At 41.1% G+C, this 6,011-nt stretch overlaps 1 long non-coding RNA gene across 1 annotated transcript; it reads left to right on the top strand.

Annotated features, from left to right (window-relative positions):
• The first annotated feature begins 556 nt into the window (after positions 1–556).
• Positions 557–5,598, top strand: LOC143924528 (uncharacterized). The gene is made up of 2 exons (XR_013261885.1): positions 557–1,563; positions 1,731–5,598. It is a non-coding gene; the product is annotated as an uncharacterized LOC143924528 (long non-coding RNA).
• Positions 5,599–6,011: the final 413 nt, after the last annotated feature.

Here is a 6,011-nt window from a genome sequence, read left to right as displayed (position 1 = left end):
AATGTTCTCTATGCCTGTACCATGCGCCCTGCCTTTTCCCCCTTACATTCCACAACCAGATCAAAGAGTTGTGTGTAATCTTAAACTGGGCTAATGGCGCTACCTCTATTACGTTACCTATTTCCTCTATCGGGTGACCCAACCTTATTTAACAGGTGCTTGTTTATGAAAAAAATGATGATGAAGCTGGTACATATGCCCCTCTATGTCATCTATATGTGTGCTAGTTATTAAGATAAAATAATAATCCCAGAGAAGGAAAAACAAATAAATAAAATCAAAAAGAAAAGGAGCAAACCATACCTATATTTGTATGTGAGAGAGAAAATCCACCGCTCCAGGCTGATCCACCGAAAAACTCGCCACTCTTCCTCCAAAAAGATAGGAGTCCCAGGTGCAGGCTAATTGCACTAGCCAAATGTAAAGGAACAGAAAAACTCTGGATAGCCGCACTCCGGATCAGGTAAAAAAAGTAATGCCTTTATTGTTTCCACTCAAAAAATCTTCAAAAATCAAAAAATGTGAAGATTTTTTGAGTGGAAACAATAAAGGCATTACTTATTTTACCTGATCCGGAGTGTGGCTATCCAGAGTTTTTCTGTTGCTTTATATTTGTATGTACCGTACCTTCCTGAAAAAATAGCCAAGAAAGAACCCTCGTTCCCCATTACACTATGTTGTATGTACAGGGAGGTTTCTGGCCTCCAAACTTAGTGCTGATAATATAACTTTTACCAAATATGTGAAAAGATTATAAACTAAATAAGGTGCATAAGTGCATAAAAAAATATATATAAATGGCAAACTCATAAAGTACATAGGTGCTACAATAAATACTATAAAGTGCAAAGTGGTACTGTGAAATGTTGTACAAATAGACTCCACAATCATCAGTCTAGATTCTCATACATAAAAGCATAAAGTGTGCCGTACAGGACCTATGCAATACATAAGGACTATAAATTGAACTAATGATCACATTAGGTTATATATATGCTCAATAGTCCTCTCACATTAGTGAAAAAAACAAAACCATTATTTCAAAAAAGTGCTCAGTGCAAAGTTCAAAAGTCTCAGAGGCTGAGGAACTAAAGGGTGATAGCAACCTAACATCCCCCTCCCCCCCTTTTTTGTTTTTCCTCCCTTCCCCCCCATCTCCCCCCCTTCTACCTCCCTCCCCCCCATCTCCCCCCCTTCTACCTCCCTCCCCTTCCCCTTCCTCCCCCTTCCTAAGCGCGATCATTTACACATATAATTTACCAGATCAAAGAGTTGCACGAAAGACTTCATTACATGAGGACACACAGCAAATATCAGAGTGGGCTACAAGCACAATAACTGATTTCTGACCGCGAAGGATGTTGCAGAATGTTTTGACATCCTTAAACAAACACCAGTGCAGACACATTATCAAAATGATTTCTTAGGAAATCAAAGGGGAAACTTTTATAAAAAGGGAGGGAGCAAGGACAAAGAGGGGGTTACACACAGAGACAACCAAGAGGGAAATTGTCTCGCCCTACATTAACATTAACCCAGTAAGAAGGCAAATGGTGACTATAGGTTTGTGACTATGCGCTATGACTAAGCACTGTGTTCGGTGTGAAACATGTTAGCGGCTGTGCAGTTAGTCTGTTTACCAGCCTAGATGCTATGATTTTAATTACATTTTTGAAATAAAGTTGAATAATTCGGAGTGCAGCTATCCAGCTACATCTTTTTGACTATAGGTTTGTACAAGACCTAAGGGCCATCAATAGCCTAATGGTACCAATTGCCCCAATAGTGCCTGATGTGTCATCAATACTGCCATACCACAGGATGCAAAGTATTTTACTGTGATTGATTTATTGAATGCATTTTTATTTCCATCCCTGTGGATGAGGAGACACAGCTAGAAAGCATCTTTGCTTTCTAACTAACATGGTGTAGAATGCCCCAGGGCTATGTAGACTCCTCTGCAGTCTATTCCATTGTCCTCCAAACTACTCTCAGAGCTTGGATACCAGGAAACTGTTCATCCCTGCTGCAGTATGTGACTCCTCATCTGCAGTTCTACTAGGTGTCTGCCCTGGAGGATGGGAGGGATCTTTTGAAATGTCTTTTTGAAAGTGGTCAAAAAGTGCCAAAGAGATAATTGCAATGGTGTCAGGAAACGGTTGCATATCTTGGTTGTGTACTCTAAAAAGGAGAAAGGAAAGTCAATCACAAAAGAGCTATGGTTCTTGTGGGTCTGCCCCGCCCACTTACTAAAAAAGACATGCTTACCTTTCTTGGTATGATTGGTTACTGCCACCAATGAATACCTGACTGTTCCTACTATGACAATCTCCTGAGACAAGCCACTGGTTCAGACATGCCAGACTGTATAAAATGGTCAGATGAAATGTACAATGCTTTTGTGTATTTGAAAAATGCTATGGTAATGGCTCCAGGGCTCGGCCTCCCTAATTATGGAAAGATGATTAATTTGTTTGCAAGGGAAAATTGTAAGATTTTGTCAGGTGTCCTCGCTCAGGAGCATGGAGGCAAGTTGTGCCCTATTATTTTTTTTTCTCAAAGATGGTTCTGGTGCAGGGTCAGGGCATGCCTGTGTGTCTCAGAGCTCTTGTGTCCTGTGCAATGATGGTTCAGATGACCACTTCTTTCACTTTGGGGCATGACACCACACTTCACACCACCCACAATGTAACAATCCTTTTGAAAAATGTACATACACAGCACATGTCTGCTCAGAGGTTGAGCAGCTATGAGGTGATCGTGCTGTCTAATCCAAAATTGCACATCAAATATGCTTCTCCCACTACAGGACTAGCACCAATCTTAAATGCCCTTTAGGATTAAAATGAGATCAGGATGAGGTTGTGCCACAACATGATTGCATAAACCTCATTCACCAAGACACATCACCCAGGTCTGATTTATCTTTCACAGCACTGCAGAGCACACACAGGCCAACAAACAGACAGCCAAGGGAAATGCTCTGGCTGGTTTAGCTGCTAAACAAGCTGCTATTTCACAAAATGCACAGATCCAAATGCCCATGCTAGCCCCAGAATTGCCCTTTTTTCATCAGATTCTTTCAGATTTGCAGGGATGTGCAGAAGAAGCTGATCTCAGAGATTGGAACAAAATAGGTGTGCAGAAAAATCAAAAAACTGGACTTTTCTGCGAAGAGGGGAAGCCATGTATACCAGTAGCTAGTGCATCACTTTCTATTTCCCAGTACATGGAATAGGTCACCGAGGCTGGAAGGCCACTTGTGAACTATTGGAGAAAGGTTTTTATTTTCCAGAACGTTCCTGGAGGGTTAAAGATTATGTATCAAAATGCATCACATGTACCAGGAGCAACCCACACAAGGCCAAATACTCCTTTTACACATTTGCAGATTGACTTCACACACATGCCCAAACTAGGCAAAAGACAGAAATATCTTTTGGTAATTGTGAACATGTACTCAAGATGAGTTGAACTTTTTGTAACCACAAAAAACGATGCACAAACAGTAGTGAGGATCCTCATTCAGGAAATCATTCATCGATGGGGATGCCCACTTCAAATAAACTCAAACAATGGACCTACATTTGTATCAAGGGTCTGCCAGGACTTGGTAAAAACTCTCAAGATCGAATGGAAGTTTCACATTCCCTACCACCCTCAAAGCTCAGGGATAATAGAAAGAATGAACAGAATAATTAAAAGACAAAATAAGAAAGGCCACAGGAGGAACCTTTGCCAACTGGAAGAAGGTCATCCCAGCAGAAATAAGAAGGACCCCTTCCAAGACAACAGGGTATTCACCTTTCCAAGTCTTGATGGGTCAACCTTTCCCCACCCCATGGGCTAGAGCACCTTTGATGATAGAAAAGGGAGATTTAGACTTAATACAGGAAGAATATGTAAGGAAATTGGTTGAAACATTGGATACAGTTGAGAGAAATTTTGCTTGCACCTCTCCTTTTTCTTCACAGGAAGCTACTCACCTCTTCAAGGTGGGAGACAACGTGGTGGTCCAATAGCTGAACAGAAGTAAGAAGCAAGAGTATCCCTTTGGACCTCCTACCACAGTGGTTGCAGTGACCAGAACAGCCATCCTAGTGGAAAATTGCCAGTCCTGTATCAATGCCAACAGAGTAAAACGGTTACCCAAAGCCCCAAGAGCAGGAAGGAGATCTTGGATACAGGAGGCCCTCAAGCAGAAGTCCAAGCACATGAAGGAGTTCCTGGGAAAGCAGGTCCGGCCAGAGAAGATGACCTCGCTTATTTCACCACAGACTTCTGGCAAGGCATTTTGCCTCCTGATCCCGATCTCTCTGACAGTGTTCCTACCCACCTGAATCATCACTAACTGTATCTACCACCCTGAAGATTTGGGTGCAATTAAAAGTATCTGTGGGAACACACACACACATAAACACAAGAGCATTACAGCGGCACAAGCTAGAATCAAGAGAGAGACTGGAGATAGTTTTACTGATAAGATGCTTTTGCTAAAATTTAAGTATGCTTATGCTCGGAAAAAATCAGGGTGTGAAGAATGTAGGCTATGTAGTAAACAACATCCTAGCACTGCCTGAATTCCCCTTTTGTCTGTTCCTTTTAAATTTTCCTCCTTTCTCAACGAGACTCCTCCTGTATTCCTGACTAACATATCCACTCTTTACATAAACAACTTTGTTACCTTTCCAAATAGCAGGTAGAAGTCATTCCCCTGATTGGTGTTTTAATTTAGGGAATGAGACAGACTAACCCTTCTTTCTGCAGCAGGTCAATATTTAATATCTCCATGCGCAAATCCAGAGTCTCTGTCCCTGCCTGCTCACTGTTTCAAGTATCTGACCCAGGTCTAAACCGTACTTTGCAGAACTTTTCTTCTTTCTCTAAAAACGTAGGTGAAATATTGCACCAATTTATAATCGCGACACAGGACACTCATGAGATTGTCGCTAAGAGACCTTTTGCAATAGAACAAAAGTATCTATGTATGTTGTGGGAAAGTGTGTTATCCCTGGGTGTGCATTCATGTTAAGGGATGGTGTTACCTTGCATCCTTGGTACCTGTCATGGGAGTGGTAGGGGAAGCTAGGGACATTGCTAAAACATGGAGCCCATTTGCCAATGCAGGATTTGGGCTCGGAGGTATATTTTCATGGTTAAAAGACATTGTCCTTGTTATTGTTATGATATTCATCCTTGCTCTGATTCTTTACCTCTGTTTTAAGTGTTACACTTGCATAGTTGCACACCTTCAATCTGCTGATGATAAGGTTCTATCCTACATGACATACATGAAGAGTCATCAGGCAATCAATGCCACAATCCCAAAGAAGAATTAAAACACAACACAGAATGTAGAGATCATCTTATATGATCTAAGAGGGGATTGAAGGGATATTTAGCTTAACCGCTTTCATTCTTTAAGAAATTTGGTTTCCATTTTGTGTCTCTCTTACATCCACTTCACAAATAGATATGCTCTAATTTTGCTAATCTAGTTTCATTTCTCATGTTGCTGTTATCTTCTTTCAGTTGTTTCGTTTCTTGGAAAGCAGATTTTAAATATTCACACCAAAGAATAAAGATTAGATTTGCTCGGAGAGACTTTGTTGTTTTGTGTCATTGTCTCAATGGGCTAATCTCCCAGGCCTGTGTGGGGATTGGACATCACATTTTAACAGACATCAAAGGGTTAAAAAGAAACCACCTCTAGACAATCTACATTCCCTTCAACCATGTATTATAAATATGCAGGAACAGATATCTTACCTGAAATTGTGGTCTCAGACACTCACCTGTGGTGACAATTTCGCCCACTTCATAAACCTCTCCCTTCTCATCCTCTGCTTGTGGTGTTAGGATTTCCCCTTATTTAGGAGGTGGGGGGTCTCTGCTCACAAATCTGTCTTGTGAGAGTTTACCCAAAAGAATGTAGAGACAAAGCAGTCAAGCTCTAAGTAATCTTGGATGATCATAGTAATAAGTCACTAGCTAGATCTGTGTTTTTTGAC

The sequence above is a fragment of the Lithobates pipiens genome, unplaced genomic scaffold (assembly GCF_037356315.1).
Source record: "Lithobates pipiens isolate NorthernLeopardFrog02 unplaced genomic scaffold, aLitPip1_a1.2 Scaffold_22, whole genome shotgun sequence".
NCBI lineage: Eukaryota > Metazoa > Chordata > Amphibia > Anura > Ranidae > Lithobates > Lithobates pipiens.
Note: the sequence above shows the minus strand (reverse complement) of the source record. Positions and strands in the feature narration are given on the sequence as shown.